At 47.3% G+C, this 16,024-nt stretch overlaps 1 protein-coding gene across 2 annotated transcripts in view; it reads right to left on the reverse strand.

Annotated features, from left to right (window-relative positions):
* Positions 1 to 7,287, reverse strand: part of TTLL6 (tubulin tyrosine ligase like 6) — a 33,440-nt gene extending 26,153 nt beyond the window's left edge. The window contains exons 1-3 of one of the 2 annotated variants that reach the window (XM_028093726.1): positions 7,217 to 7,287; positions 2,970 to 2,976; positions 993 to 1,205 (exon numbers count right to left, since the gene is read on the reverse strand). The gene's annotated coding sequence lies outside the window, so the exon portion shown is untranslated. Of the gene's footprint in view, positions 1 to 992; positions 1,215 to 2,969; positions 2,977 to 3,257; positions 3,335 to 7,216 lie in introns of those variants that run through there. The other variant, XM_088027307.1, reaches the window with a different exon arrangement.
* Positions 7,288 to 16,024: the final 8,737 nt, after the last annotated feature.

Raw genomic sequence — 16,024 nt, forward strand, 5'->3', positions numbered from 1 at the left:
GCTGCATGAAACCCATCCTGCCACACTAAGCCTGGTCTGACTACCCCCCATGACTAAAGACAAGGATCCCAAGGGTCGCAGAGTGGCGGAAGACACGGACTCTACCAATGCCCCCCACGGAGGCAGAAATTCTGTACTGCGGTTATAACTACTTCTGCTTCAGCTTCATATGAACATCATCACCTCCTCAATCCTTTTACTCCAGTGGCCCATCAGGAAAGGGAAGTGAAAAATGTTTGGGCCAAGTTACTTCATGGTCTCCCTCCTCTTGCCCCCCCACTAAGGGAAGGGGTGAGTTAGAAAGTGGACAAGCTTTCCAGCATCAGTGAGTCTGAGGAGTGATTCGTTGTCCCTGAAAGGAGCAAGGTGTGACGGAATAGTAAGTAGAAACCAGAACGCAGAAGCCACAGGCAGATCCTAAGAAGTCAGCGTCAGTTTCATTATTTTTAAAATGTACTAAGTTCCCAGGACAATAAGCACTTCCTTAAAATGAGGAAATTGTCTTTTCCCACACAATTAAAAAAAAAAAAAAGCATTCTAAACACAAATAGAATGAAGATTAGGACAAGGTGTGGTTTGAGATTACACACACCATTATTTGATTCTATAAAACCGATCATCAGGGACACCTGGGTGGCTCAGTCGGTTAAGCATCTGCCTTCGGCTCAGGTCATGATGCCAGGGTCCCAGGATCGAGTCCCGCATCGGGTTCCCTGCTCAGCGGGGAGCCTGCTTCTCCCTCTCCCTCTGCCTGCCACTCCCCCTGCTTGTGCTCTCTCTCTCTGTCAAATAAATAAATAAAATCTTCAATCAATCAATCAAACAGATCATCAGGTGGATTCTTCTCATAATGAACTGAAGGAGGTGTGATTTTGAAGGTCCCAGCACACAACATCTCTTTAACCTCTCGTTAGTGGCCAAGGCCCCCTCCCCTCCAGGTCCCTTCTGCTCCCAACAACATGGACCCCCATTCCCTGTCTTTCAGTCCTAACCTCTTTTTCTTCCTCTTCTTCTTGCCTTGCTGCTGGGCATTCTGAAGCCCCTCTTGCGCCCCAGTGTTCTCGCTCACAAAAGCCAGGGTGATGATTTCTTTCGGATCTTCTTGGGAACTGTCCTCCCGCTCTTCCAAGTCTGCCCCTTCCTCGCCGTCCAAAGGCAGGCACTGGAGCATCTCCCCAGCCTGGGAGGAGGCTCTGGGGAAATCCCTGCGCACCCTGGGGAGAGAGCAGAGGGAGCAGCAGTTACTTGGATCTGCCTGCAGGGGGACCCCCTCCCTTGCTCATGTGGGTGGTAGGCCCACTCTGAGACCAGGTGCTGAGTGCCTCTTGGAAAATGCCACCCCACCTCCACGGTTGGTACAAGCTCCGGGAGAGAGCTGATTCCACCTTTTGCCCTCGGGGACTCTGACCTTGGGGACTCACTCAGCCAACCCTGGCTTTGGTTTTTGCCGTCCTGGGATTTTCAGGAGCAGGCTGAGAGGCTATGCATGGCACCACCTGGTAAACAATCTTATTAAAGTGAGTGAGTGTCTGGAGACGCCCTCAAGAACCAAGCCCTAAGCCTTCCCAACTGAGGGAGTTAGTCCCAGTGGGTGCAGATGAGGTGCTCTGAGGAGGTCTGTTAACTGTTTCGACACTACAAGGAACCCCCCACGCCCAACCTGCCGCTGATGCTGAATGCAAAGGTAGCTTTGGAGCACAGGGTCAATACGTAGCTGACTGAACACAATTCAAGCCCAGGGCCAGACGGAGACCTTCAGAGACCCCACCCACAGAAAAGGTACAGCATCTCCCTGATTCAATTCAACACAAAAACAAGACCAAATGGTAAAAATACCAATAGGGAAGTCTAGCAAAGTTCTTGTCCCCCCCTCCCAACCATTCCCATGATGACTTCTTTGTTGTTTGCTTGAAATTTCAAATATCAAAATCTTTAATGGTTTTTAATGCCCCTGTTTCAATAATCCTTAGGAAGGTGCCTTTGGGTAACCCAGAAGAGCCCAGATCCAATCAACGGATCCATCTCCTTCACATCCAAGGCTTCTATGACCATAAAGCCAACTTTCTGGGGCTCCTCCTCCTCTTTACCGCCCAAATCCTGCCGACCTCCTCACCACGGCAACCCCTGTCCTTTGATGCCTTTGCTACTTACTACCTGTTCTTCCCTCATCAACTCTTTGGCTTTTAAAAAAAGATAGTAATATCTTTATGATAATTTATTACAGTGAAATAATAAAACATTAAAGGGAGTTTAGACAAGGATAGGGTGAGAAATCACATGTGGCTTTCCTACCCTGGAAGAGCAACTTTGCCCCCTTTGTATATTCTCTTTGATTCTTAATTTCTAAGCACAATTATTCTTCTATAATTGTAACCATACTATAGAAACCATTTTCTATCTGCTTCCCCCTCCCACACACACTTAATATCATATCAGAAACTTCCTTTTGGTGATGACAAAGTTTACTTGTTTCCAGTGTTTAATGGCTGTGTAATAAAACCCCACTGAAGGAATGTGCCTGAATTTAACTGACCATTACCCTATCGCTGGCTATGTAAGATGCTTCCAATTTTGCTGTTATATTAATAGCTCTGAAATGCGCTCTTTCGTGTATAGAAGGCCTTTTACTTCTTGAGGATTATTTTTCTTAAGATATATATCCAGAACCAGGATTACTAGGTTAACATAAAAATTATATAGCTTTTACCATAACCGCACCCTTCCATGTCTCTCTGCCCCTTTCTCAAACCAAAATTGGGGAGTGGAGGGCTCTAACTTGGAGGCTACCTAGGAATAACTTAATAATAAGCCCTTATATGAATGTACTTCTTTATGTTTTTCAAAGAGTTATCCCATACACCATCGCACTGAATGCTCACAAGCATCGCCAAGAGGAAGGGCAGCAGTATTAAGTCAGCCAGGGATCACCTTGGGTTTCTCTCTTGCTCAAGAGGACTGCCACTTATAGCCAAGCCCCTTTATGGCGACACCTGAGCAGGGGGAGAAAGCGTTGTACATGGCACAATGAACCAATGACACCTGGGCCTTGTGAGTCCCTTTTCCCAGTGAACAGGCACATTCTTGTTCAAAAGGACTAAGGTGCATGAACTCTTGACCTTGAATTGCTCCCTTGGTTCCAGGTAAACAGCCACTTCCACTCGCCTAGCCCTCCACAACCAGCTTCTGTTTACCAGGCCCTGGAGGAGTAGCCTCCGTTTACCTAAAGGTTAATGTTAACTTGAGGAGAGAAAACTGACCCTGAATTTGGCCTCTGGAGTTGCGAGTTGTCTTTGCTCTTTTTTGAGTCTTTGCCCAAGTGGTAAGAACAAGTCATGGCTGTTGCTACTTGTCTGCATCAAAGAGAAAAACAACAACGGCAAAAAGATCAAATGCTGTGGACTCTTGCACTACGAGAGGGCCCCAGGCACATAGACCAAGGAGCTGAGCCCACGTACTTCTAAAGGAACTGGTCCCCATAGCGTACTTAGCTGCCTTCCCCTGGATTCTAGGCTACCTATGACGTGAGAGCCACTTGAATGGTACCCGAGTCAGGGGCAAGATGGTGGAGAGCAGTCAATGCCACATGGCGTCTACTTTGGCTTTGCCTTTGGCCCCCCCAGCTTTCTCTTCCCCCAGTCCTCTCCTTCCTGTTTCATCCTCAACACTAAATCCCTGCTGAATTCTCTCAAAGGCTCCTGACAGAGAGTATCTTGCTCCGAGTTTGCTGGGGTGGGGGGTGCATGTGTTGCATGCCGAACCTAGCCCGCTGACATGGTACCTGGCCCACCACCGTGTGTCCTTGGGATAGTTTTAAATAGAAGTAGTTGCCAATAACCAGACAATGTAGATTTCTCATAAAAATCCAGAATTTCCATTTCTTTTGGGAAAGTCGGGCCCCATTACTTCACGCCAGCTATCCAATAGAGCCAAGTCGTGGCTCCCTCTTAGGTATTTTTCAGTCGGCCCCAGTCCCGTCTTCACAGTGTCCCTGATACAGGAGCCAAGCCACAGGTGCCCTGGTGCTATTATTTTCCTTACAGTAGCATTAAGAGAGAGGGAACATTTTTGTATGACCAGGTCATTTGTCTCCTTCAGGCCAGAGGCCCAGTCTCATGGACATCTGGATTGAGCCATCCTCCTTTAGCACATCCCTGGCCCCCAAGCAGCAATGAGTTAGAACAAAAGCTGCTTCCTGGGGCGCCTGGGTGGCTCAGATGTTTAAGCGTCTGCCTTCGGCTCAGGTCATGATCCCAGGGTCCTGGGATCAAGTCCCGCATCGGGCTCCCTGCTCCTTGGGAGCCTGCTCCTCCCTCTGCTTCTCTCTCTCTCTCTCTTTCTCCCATGAATAAATAAATAAAATCTTAAAAAAAAAAAAAGCTCCTTCCCCCCAGGACCTCTCAAGTCTTATTAAACACTATCAGTCTTCTCTTTACGAGTCTCAGCAGCCACTCCCTGCTAACCTGGGGGTCCCCACCTACTCTCCTGCCCAACAATTTCATTGTCAAAAGTAATCTTGCAGCCTTGAGGAATCAAAGGAGGAGAGGCATTAAATTCTAAGGACAAAGCCTAAGGAGAATACAAAAGAGTGAAGAGTGCTGCCAGCATCCTGAGCCATACATACACCCTGGTGTAAGGGCCTCTGCAGTCAGAGAAATGACTTTTATTTATTTATTTGTTTGTTTGTTTGTTTATTTATTTTTTAAGTAGGTTCCATGCCCAGTGTGGAGCCCAGCGTAAGGCCTGAACTCACGGCCCTGCAATCAAGACCTGAGCTGAGATCAAGAGTCGGATGCCCAACTGACTGAGCCACCCAGGCGAAGCATCTGATTCTTTGATCTCAGCTCAGGTCTTGACCTCAGGGTCATGAGTTAAAGCTCTGCATTGGGCCCCACACTGGGCGTAGAGCCTACTTAAAAAAAGAGAGAGAGAGAGAGAGAATCGGATGCTTAACCGGATGGGCCACCCAGGCACCCCCAGAGATGTGACTTGCTAAGAAATCACTTGCTAAGAGGCAGCTGAAGTTTCCTGTCATTTTAGTGTGGGGTTTGATCTTGGATCTTCCCAGCCAGCCAAAGCCAACCAAACCCTGGTTAGACAGCATGAAAATGCACTTCATTGGCCACCAGGGGGAGGGAATGAGCCCTGGGATGGCTTTGTGCAAACACATTGCAGGTTATTTGGAAAATCTCAAAGAAGGGACCATATTTCATTTCCACTTCTGAAGGGCTCTACAGGTAAACTACTCTTCTTACCCCTGGAGGTGCTGCAGAGCATGGAAAATATTTAGGGCTTTCTTTTGCAAAGCTGAATTCAAATACAGGTGTCAAGAAACTGGAGGAAAGAATCATTTGGTGATTGATTAAGAACAGAGAGTGGAACATGTTTAAAGTTTTAACCAAAGTGGAACATGTCTAAAGTTTTAACCGAGTTTTTTTCATCCTGACCTTCAGAGCCTGGACTTTTCTTTCAGTCTGTAGTACTATATATGGCACTGAAGAGCTATCCTATTGTGTCTGCTGTGGACTTCCTTCTCCTCTCCCAAATAATAGGTTTTCCTGCATCTCCTCGCCTTTTCATCTTTTGGTCCTCATTCCCCTACCAGAAGAATCTCTCTGAAGGCTTCCAGGATCCAGCTCTTGGAAAAGGTCAAAGTAGATGGGGGGAGAAGATGTGGAGGTTAAGACCTCTGGATCTTGCTTCCACCTTTGCTTCTTTGACTTTGTATGTCATGAGAAGCCAAGTAATATCTCCTCCCTTATTTCCTGTCTTTTTTTTTTTTAGTATAGTTGATGCACAACGTTACATTAGTTTCAGGTGTGCCCTCATTCCCTGTCTTTTCTGTGATTAAAAGACCACTAGGAAGAGAAAAACTTCACATCTAGAAAAGTGCTTTGAGCTTTGATGCAGGCAGGATAAATTAAGATGCTTTTTATGGCCTTTTGGCTTTCCATTCTAGCCGCCCTTGAAATTTCAGTACAGGGACTGAATGGGTTCTTAGCAAGACATGGACTAACAAGGGAGGGATGTGGGCGCTCAATTGCTCAAGGGCTGTGCCAGTAAAAAGTGCTGAGAATGACTGGCCCCATTCTCTGGAAACACTAAGAATCTTGCTGACTCCGATGACATTTTTTATTCTGCTAAAAGCTGAGAGGAAGGTGCAATTTACGGGGCAGACTCATGTCCAGCCATTTTCCGCACAATACTCAGTGTATCACCAGCAAAGACTGATGGATCTGGATCCAAATCCCAGCTCTACTTACTAGCAGGTGACTGTGGGTGAGAAACTGAGCCTCTCTGTACCTCAGTCTTCTCATAACTAAAATGAGGATAATAATATCTATCTTGTGGGGTTATTTTAAAGATTAAATGAGTTCATATTTATAATGCTCTTAAAGCAGTGCTTGGTTCGAAATAAAAGCTCTACTGTAAAATGAAAATATGACAGTAGGGTTCGTGTACCTATTAAATAACTTTTTGAAGTGCCTGGCACACGCTGGTGCTTAATAAAGGCTAGCTCCCTTCCCACCTCATCCCCAAATGTAAGTTAATTTTTCCTAGCATTCAAATCCCAAAGGAGAACATTCCTCAAGCCTAGAAGAATTCTCCTTCAGGAGGTGAGAAATAATAACTGGAAGGGGGAGGAGGGCTGGAGAGGAGGGGTAGGGCTATTTGCAGAGGGCTGTGCTGGCTATCCAAAACAGAAGTGTCTCTCTGGAAGATTTCTCCAGACAAAGGAAGAAAGGTGATCAGGAGAAGGACCCAGTGATGGGGAAGGAGGCAGCGAGAGTTTTGCGATTCCCAGGGATCTCTGGTATCTAAGGAACAGCTCCCTGGGCGCACCGGGTTCGGAAAATCGAGGGAGGGCAGGAAGTGAACGAAAGTGGGGACAGGAGGGGAAATGGAGCTAGGAAAAGAAGAGTTGGCGTGTGGGCAAGGTCTTGGCATCGGAGTTTTGAGGACGAGAAAGGGAGCGAGGGTATTGGAGAGCTGAACGCGAGTACGGGACTGGGAAGAGACGAGCTACTGCGCCAAGGAAGAGCAGGGACCGGGAGGGGAGTGGCTTTGGCGGTAGAGCGCCATTGGGGAGGGCGGAGGGGGTAGCCCTGGGGAACGGGGCATCGAGGGGGACTTTGGGGGTATGACGGACCGGGTTTCCAGCGGGGAGACACTAGGTGGCCACGATCTAAGGCCAGCACCGGGTTTGGGGGGCTCTTACCCGCGATTCCTACTCCCCCGTCTTGCCCCTGCTCTGCTGCCGGTACCGCTCGCAACCACACCTGCGGGCCCCCTCCTCAAAAAGATTAAGGAGACACGCTCCCATTGGCTGCCCGACAACCCGCAAGCCCAACCCTCGCCCCTCCTAACTTGGGGTACGCCCAGCCCTCATATATTTGCATATAGGGCTTTCTAGGTCTTCGATTGGCCCCAGCGGTAGGCTGCCGTGCCCCCTCCCCTCCCTCCCTCCCGAATCCAATTAACCGCCCCTGCTCTCTGAGAGGGCAGCGCCCGAGGTTGTCCCGGGAGACGCGGAGGACGCTTGGGCCGCGCTCCCGGCGCTCGGAGGCCCCACTACCGCTAGCCCAGCGCGGGTCCCCGCCCTCCCCGGCCCAAGCCGTGTGGGCGTCGGGGCGTCGTGCGCAGGCGCAGGCGCAGCCGGAGCCTCGGGGCCGAGCGGACTCGAACCGTCGGCCTCGTGAGCTGCGGCTGCTCGGGAGGGGAAGGCGGGTGGGTAGCGCTGAGCCGGGCCGCCCCGTACTCAGGGCCGGGGCGCGGCGGGGTGGGAGGGGGGAATAGCCGAAACAAGGACCAGGGGCTGAAACCAGGACCGGGGGAGCCCTGCAGAGAGCACCGGATTGAGACCCCAGTCAAGACCTCAGGCACGTGTCATCGTGGGCAGTTGATATCACCTCTCCGGGCTTAGCTTCTCTAACAGTAAAGTAGCTAATCGAAAACCTACAATGAATCGCTCTGGCTTCTTTTTTTTTTTTTTTTTAAAGATTTTATTTATTTATTTGAGAGAGAGAGAATGAGAGATAGAGAGCATGAGAGGGAAGAGGGTCAGAGGGAGAAGCAGACTCCCTGCTGAGCGGGGAGCCCGATGTGGGACTCGATCCCGGGACTCCAGGATCATGACCTGAGCCGAAGGCAGTCGCTTAACCAACTGAGCCACCCAGGCGCCCCTCGCTCTGGCTTCTTAAACCATGATATCTCAGAGTGGGGGATCTGGCCGAGAGAGAGGGCCGCCCAGGGCTCTGGGGTCTTGGCTTCTCACAGCGACATTTTGACTGTCGTCGGCAGGTAGGGAATCAGAATAGTGACTGGATTCAGATAATTGTGGTTTCCTTCCGTTTCCACCTGTCTAAGCCCAGACTAATGCGTGCCAGACTGCCTGCAAAGGATTGGCAGCCGGTAGAGCTGTTTCTGCCTGGATTAGTTCGGGATTGGTGAAAACACGAAGGATCGATTTAAAATTTCTGAACCACAGTGTTTTTAGGAAACGGATTGAGTCAAAGATACTTGTTGCCCATATCCATTCCTCTCCTTCTGGAGATTTCCAGACGCTTGAATTGATGCTACTGTAATGTACAATTAAAACAGTTAGCTGGCCCTCTCCCTTATACCCGCCCCCCCAAACTCGGGGGGGGAGGGTGGAGATCTTCAGTCAGGCAGGCTCTGTCCTTGGACACATGGACACTCCAAAAATTGTGTAAACAAGTCTCAGCAGAGGCCCGTTTTGAAGCCCTAACTCCCACCCTTTATAAAACTGATATATAATAAACCTTTATGCCTAGCTATTTGGACAGTTACTCACTACTGAGTGCTCTCATATGCATAGAAATAAACTGTTACCTTTTGGACCCAAGTTGGAGGAAGTTTTCCTGCCAGCACAGGACGCTGCCCTTTTAACCTGCTGATCGCCCAGGCAGGAGCCTAGAGGCAAAGGCATGGCTTAGCCCCAAGCGGACAATGAAAGTCTAGTTCAGGATGCTTAAATACCCCCTGCAGGGCCTGAGGTAGAACCAGCGGTCCGTCTGCTGTTCTTCCAGAAACCTCTCTGCCATCCTAGCCTCTTCCTCTTCCCTCTTCCCCCTTCCCAACACGTGGCCCTGGGCTATCTTGCCCCGCCCCCTCTCCAGGGCCCAGGAGGCCCAGGTGACCATCATCAACTGGCCACGGCAGATGCTTCCCTAGGACCAACTGTCCCAGCCCTCTTCCCCTCCCCCTACCCCGCCTCTTTCTTTCCCCAGTGTCCTACCAATCTGCTCTGCCAAGCTCCTGCTTTGGTCTCGGGTCCCTCTGGAGTGATATTGTGATGGAAATGAGGGAAAGGATGCGGGAGGGAGCAGCAAAGATTTACAGCTTCCAGAGGATTTCCATTAAAACCCCCGACAACTGGTTATTTATGAGAGGGTTGGCTGCAGCGGGAGTTAATAGGCCAGAGGCGGGCACCCCTGTCCTTTCAGGGGTGATGACAAGAACAAACCCGGGGTGAACCATAGAGCTGCCCCCACTGGAGAGCAAAGCAGGCTCCAACCCTATCAGGCATCCCCTCCAGGGCCAGAGCGACAGCCAGGAAATGAGAAAGCATCAGTGATTTGTGCCAGGCAAACCCGAAACAGAAAAATCCCTGAGGCCAGGGGCACCTGGGGGGCTCAGTCGGTTAAGCGTCCGACTCTTGATTTCAGCTCAGGTCATGATCTCAGGGTCCTGAGATTGAGCCCAGCGTGGGGCTCAGTGCTCAGCAGGGAGTCTGCCTGAGATTCTCTCTCCCTCTCCCTCTCCCTCTGCCTCTCCCCATCCCCACCCCCACCCCCATAAATAAATAAATAAATAAATAAATAAATAAATAAATCTTAAAAAGGAAAAAGAAGACAAATCCCCAAGGCAAACACCAAGGGTTTTTCTGGGCCTGGGTGTGAAAGTTTGAAGGAGTGTGTTAGAGTCTCCCTTCCAGTGGTCAGAAAATTGGGACTGTGTCCCCCCTCCCCCGAGCTCAAGAGGCAAGAGTGTGCAAGCGGGACTGCAGGACGTAGGTATGAAACTTGTTTTCACTGTCTTTTTGTTCCTAAAGCACTTACCTGACTGAATAATAAGACAATAACAACATTCTCAGAATGTTGTTTGCTCTACAGTTGACACAAGACTCTTTTTCTCAGTTTGGGACCCTTCCTCTAAGTCGTTAATGGGGGGAAAAAAAGAATCTCACTTTTGTCTGTGCCAAAGAAAGTCTTGGTATACGTACTGATGACGGGGTAGGGAGTGGAAATGAGACAAAGATTCTTAGAAGATTTTTTTTCCCATACCCCCAGATTTTATTTTATTTTTATTTTTTTGCTTTAAGTCTACAAGGTATGAGGGAATGTTGTGGAAGTGTTTGTATACAATCACAGAATCAGAGTTCCTGTTAAATCAGATAAGCTCTTATAACCGAGTATTTCCCTTGCATTTGGAAGAGGAAATCAAGGCTCAGAAAAATGTAGTGGCTTGACCAAGGCCTTGCAGCGGGCTCATAGAGCCCACTACTCCCTCCTTCACACACGCTTATTACTGTTAACTGGTGAAATAGAAACAGAAACTGCTGCCCAGCACTCCCGTTTTGACATATAGCTGACGGGGCCAACAGAGCCCCTGGGAATGGGCTGCTTGCCCATGAGCAATGGAGCTCCCAGGCTTCTGACTTTATCTTGTCTCTCTTTCTCTTTCTCTCTCTTTCTCAAATAAATAAAATCTTTAATTTAAAAAATGTACACATGTTAAAGATTTTATGTAACTCAGTGAAGGAACCAGTCAGATAGTCAGATGGTTCAGCTGGTTCAAAAAAAGCAGCACAATTTGACGAAAGGAAAGCTGAAAGAAATTGTAAATGGATGCAAAACTGCTTTTTTTTTTTTCCACAAGGAAAGGAGGGAAAATAGTCAAACCTCTATCAGACCAGACAGGAATTCCTTGCCTATCAGTTACCTACAATTTACAGAGTTGTAAAATAATTCTCATAGAATCAATTCATATCAGCTAATCAAGGAAGGGTGTCCAACAGAGAGATCTTTCTCTACAGACAACAGTTTTGAAAATATGGGTGGGATTATGAAATGTCTCTCTCTCTTTGTTTTACTTAATGCAATTTTTAAAAAAGATTTTATTTATTTATTTGAGAGAGAGAATGAGAGACAGAGAGCATGAGAGGGAGGAGGGTGAGAAGGAGAAGCAGACTCCCTGCTGAGCAGGGAGCCCGATGTGGGACTCGATCCCGGGACTCCAGGATCATGACCTGAGCCAAAGGCAGTCGCTTAACCAACTGAGCCACCCAGGTGCCCCCTACTTAATGCAATTTTTTAAAACAAAGATAGCCCTCCCAAATTCTTACAGGGACCACTTTTAAATATTAAAAGTGTTTAACAGGTGACTTGGTTTGCCCACACATTCTAGAAACATGGGGTTAATGTGAGGCATACCTAGCTCCTATTTCTCCACAAGTTTATAAAACACCATACTTGAGCTGCATATGGTGAAAGCGTAACAGCATCCCAACTTAGTTAGTAGTCTCCTTGCCAATGATTATTCAATCCTTCTCTTTCTCAAACCTGGGCATAGAAACTCTCTCTACTTTGTAAGGCATCCAGTTACAGAGTTCCAGGCTGTTACAGAGACAGCAAACTTCAAGGATAACTTTCCTTCCACCCTCTTTTTTAAATGGACTTGAGAGTCCAAAGGCCAGAGTCATTGCCACTGGGTAGAGCTGGGCGGGGCTGGAGCTGACAGCAGAGGTGAAACTAAGCAGCAGAGCTGCTTGGACTCCTTGTAGGCTACCTCCCTCTTCTTCCCATAGTCCACACCCCTGTCACCCAGATGCTGTAGATATGCATCAGCGAGGACAGTGATCACATATGTCTATTTAAATTGCAGTCTGAGGAGCTCCTGGGTGGCTCGGTTGGTTAAGCGGTTAAGCGTCCAACTCTTGATTTCGGCTCAGTTCATGATCTCAGTGTTGTGAGATCGAGCTCCGAGTGGGGCTCACGCTCAGGGAGGAGTCTGCTTGGGACTCCCTCCCTCCCTCTTCTTCTGTCCCTCCCCCTGCTCATGCACTCTCTCTCTCAAATAAAGAAATAAATAAAAATCTTTTTTAAAAAAATAGGGGCACCTGGGTGGCTCAGTCAGTTAAGCGGCTGCCTTCCGCTCAGGTTATGATCCCAGGGTCCTGGAATCGAGTCCCCAGTCGGGCTCCTTGCTCAGCAGGGGGCCTGCTTCTCCCTCTGCCTGCTCTGCCTGCCTCTCCCACTGCTTGTGCTCGCTCTCTCTCTCTGACAAATAAAACCTTTTTAAAAAATAAAATAAAATAAATAAAAATAAATAAATAAATAAATTTCAGTTCGATAGGGAGTTTCATGTCTGTGTGGGTTCCCCATACATACATACATATGCTCTTAAATCTGATTTTCTCCTGTAAAATAAACTTAAACTCCATTAAAAACCCAGTTCCCAGTTGCAGTAGCCACAGCGCAAGCGCTCTATAGCCATATGTGGTTAGTGGTTACCAGATCAGACAGTGCAGATACTGAGCATTTCCATCGCCACAGAGAATTCTCCTGGACAGCACAACAGTAGATGACTACCCCCTCCCTCCACGTCAAATTTCTCTCCCATCCCTTTTTCTGCAGGCCAAGCTTGGTATTCAAATAAACCAGATGTCTCCTTTGACAAAGACTCTCTCTTTGACCAACTTTAGTCAGCTAGGTTCCTCTGAGCCCTTTTCTTGACTAGGCTTCAACCTTGGGCTTCTATGTCCTTGCCAAATCTGTAGCTGGGGCTCACGGGTGCAAAGGCACTTGGTTCTGGGGCCCCCAAACAGACCAGGTTCTGCCACTCACCACTGACAAAATCCAAAGGCAGAGACACGAGTCACAGAGAAACAAGAAAGGAATTTATTTCGGGGAGGCCAACACGAGGAAGACAGTGGACAGTTTCAAAGACCGTCTCCAAGGTCCTGAAAATACGTGCAGGCTTATATAGGGAAAATGTGAGACAAAGGTTGGTGGGTACAAACAGGTGGGCAGTAAAGGTCAGGTTGATCATTGTCTTGGGGTTAGTCATGCAGAGTCCTGCTGGCTCCGGGCAGTCCTTGTTGCTTAGGGAGGGGGGTAGTTTCTGTTCCAATCACAGGATGCTTTACCTGCAGGGTCTTTTGCCTTGAGTTAAGAGATAGGTGGCAAAGAACTTAATTAGAAAGGACAGACTGAGGTCAAAATGGAGGTAGTTGAAGTCCTCTTTTAAGTCCAATTTCAGCAAAAATCCTAAATCAGCTTAGAGAGAATCCTTATTCTTGATATCTGATCAATCCCTAGTCTGCCTCAGGAAGAATCCTATTAAATCAGCTTAGCAAGAATCCCCCATTCTTGACGTCTCCTCTTAGTAATTTTCCACCCACTGACTCCCTCATCCTCCTTGACGGCTATAAATCCCCACTTGTTCCCATTGTTTCTGGAACTGAGCACAATCTCTCTTCCCTTTTGTAATATTCCTATTGCAATAGCCCAAATAAAGTTTTCCTTACTGTTTTAATAGGCTTCAGAATAATTTTTTTCTCTATTGCCTTTTTTTGAAACCTAAAAATTAATTCCATGCTACCTTATCACTGTGTAAATTCCTCTTATAAAGCCACTATCATGTGGTACCATATTCATTTATGCACTGGTCTTCCCTTATGGATTACTGGACTCTCGTAAAGAGTCGAGTGAGTGTCATGATTAAGAGCATAGTCGCTTGAGTCAGAATGCTTGGTTCAAAGCCTTCTGATGACATTAGCCCGGTGAGCTTTCACAAGTAACTTTGTATTTCTAAGCCTCAATTGTCTTATCTGTGAAATGGGGATAATAAAAGTGCTTCCCTTGTAAGGAGTCAATGAGAAAACCTACTGTGTCAGGCACAGAATAACTACTCCCAGCCCCAGTCTTTTTCACAGTTCCCAACACTTGAAGATAAATTGGAGGATTTTCTCTGTAGGTCTGAATATCAATTCGCATTCCTTCAATATCCAGTTACAAATGGTTGTCCCTGTAGCCTTCCCTTGACACTCCTATTGGAAATAAATCAGACTAATTAATTTTTTTTATTCTATGCTGTCAAATTTAGCTTCCCAAAATATCAACAAAACAACCTGCTGATAAGACAAAACTGAGGGATGCCGGGGTGGCTCAGTTGGTTGAGCAGCTGCCTCTTGATTTCGGCTCAGGTCATGATCTGAGAGTCTTGGGATCCAGCCCCGTGTTCGGCTCCACGCTCAGCGGGGAGTCCGCTTCAGGATTCTCTCTCTCCCTCTGCCCCTCCCCCCTCAAAAAAAACTGGGATTATTCTTACCTTAGTGAGGAAGAACAGTGTCTTGGCAAAGTTGTAACAGCAGCTCAGAGGCAGAAGGACAAAATAGTGGTATTTATTGAGACTTTGAAGTTTAGTTTGGGGAAGGGGGTGGATCTTTCAATGTGAGGGTAAAGGCAAAAGTTGATTAGGATAGGGTAAGAGTCATGATATAACAGTTTAGGATTGGTGGACACAGCCAAGCAAGGATTTTGAGGCCAGGGGTTCTAAGAGTCTTGAAAAGTATAGAACTATCATCATGTGATGCTTTCTATTGAAGAATTGGTGGTTCAGGGATGCTTGGGTGGCTCAGTTAAGTGTCTGCCTTTGGCTCAGGTCATGATCCCGGCGTCCTGGGATCGAGCCCCACATAGGGCTCCCTGCTCTGCGGGGAGCCAGCTTCTCCCTCTCCAGCTCCCCCATGTTCCCTCTCTCGCTAGCTCTCTCTGTCGAATAAATAAATAAAATCTTTAAAAAAAATTGGTGGTTCTTCTAGGCGACTCCTAAAATGCACAATGGATTCATTTGCATTTTTAACATCCAGGCAAAAGTTTCATGAAATAGTTGTGTTAATATGGACACTAAGGTGTGTGGGTGTAGGAGGTGTCAATTCTAAGAGCTTTTTAAAAAGCTACTAAGTAAAATTAAAGGAGATGTATCCAGGATACTGAGGACACTTATCCCTGTAGACAGAGTTTAAAATGAAAGAGCATAATTTTGGTAACGCAGAAGGTGATTTAAACTTTCAACAGAACCCCCGGTAAAAGTTTACTGGTTTACTTATTTCCCGCCATCCATTCTTCTCAGTTGAATGCCACCAATTTTGTGATAAGGCAGTAAAAGGAATGCTCATTCTCCTGCCTGAAACATAAAGTGTCTTCAGGTGCATAAATTCCCCAGTTAGACTGCATAGAAAGTTTCTTCCCAGATTTAGAAGGATGCTACTCCTTGGAGAAGAGGCACTTCTAAATTTAACCATCCATAGATAGCATGTGCAGTGTTAAAGAAATAATTATTCTGACACTTGTTAAACCAGTAAGAGAGACTTTATCCAGGATTATTGCCATAGGGACATTACAATAGAGGAGAGAGATTGAGCTCAGCTCCACAAATACAATTAAGGACAAGTGGATGGAAAATTACTAAGAGAAGACATCGAGGGTAGGGGCGGGGGAGATTACTGCTGAACCGACTTCACAGGATTCTTGCTGAAGACAGGCCAGGGATTGATCAGTTTTCAAGGGTAAGGAATTCCCTCTAACCTGACTTAGCAGGATTCTGAGTTTATTCTTACTGCAATTAGGACGAACACCACCTTGACAGAGCTAATGCTAAAAAATAATTTTATAGAAAAGGAAGCCTGAAACACAGAAATGGGGGAATCCAGGGAGATTGCTGGGTCTCCTTTAGGGGCAGGGGGAAGGATGATTAAATGCCGAAGGGGGTCTCATCTGTACGGCTCTTAGTGAAGTGCTATGTAGAGGCAGGAGAAAAATGAAGATGACCTCTCGATGGCCCTTTCTTGTTCAGGACTGAAAGAAATAAAGTTCTGGGTTTTTTTTTCAAGGTAAGTAAACGGCTCATTCTAGGGGAAGAAATAGGCTCCTTGGGGAGCTGTTCGGGATGGGCGAAAACCCCATAGTGCAGCTAAGCACCCGGGTGCCCATTCACCTGA

Source organism: Eumetopias jubatus, unplaced genomic scaffold, assembly GCF_037043125.1.
Source record: "Eumetopias jubatus isolate StellerSeaLion01/CBP00866 unplaced genomic scaffold, mEumJub1_p1.0 scaffold_10, whole genome shotgun sequence".
NCBI classification, from domain to species: domain Eukaryota; kingdom Metazoa; phylum Chordata; class Mammalia; order Carnivora; family Otariidae; genus Eumetopias; species Eumetopias jubatus.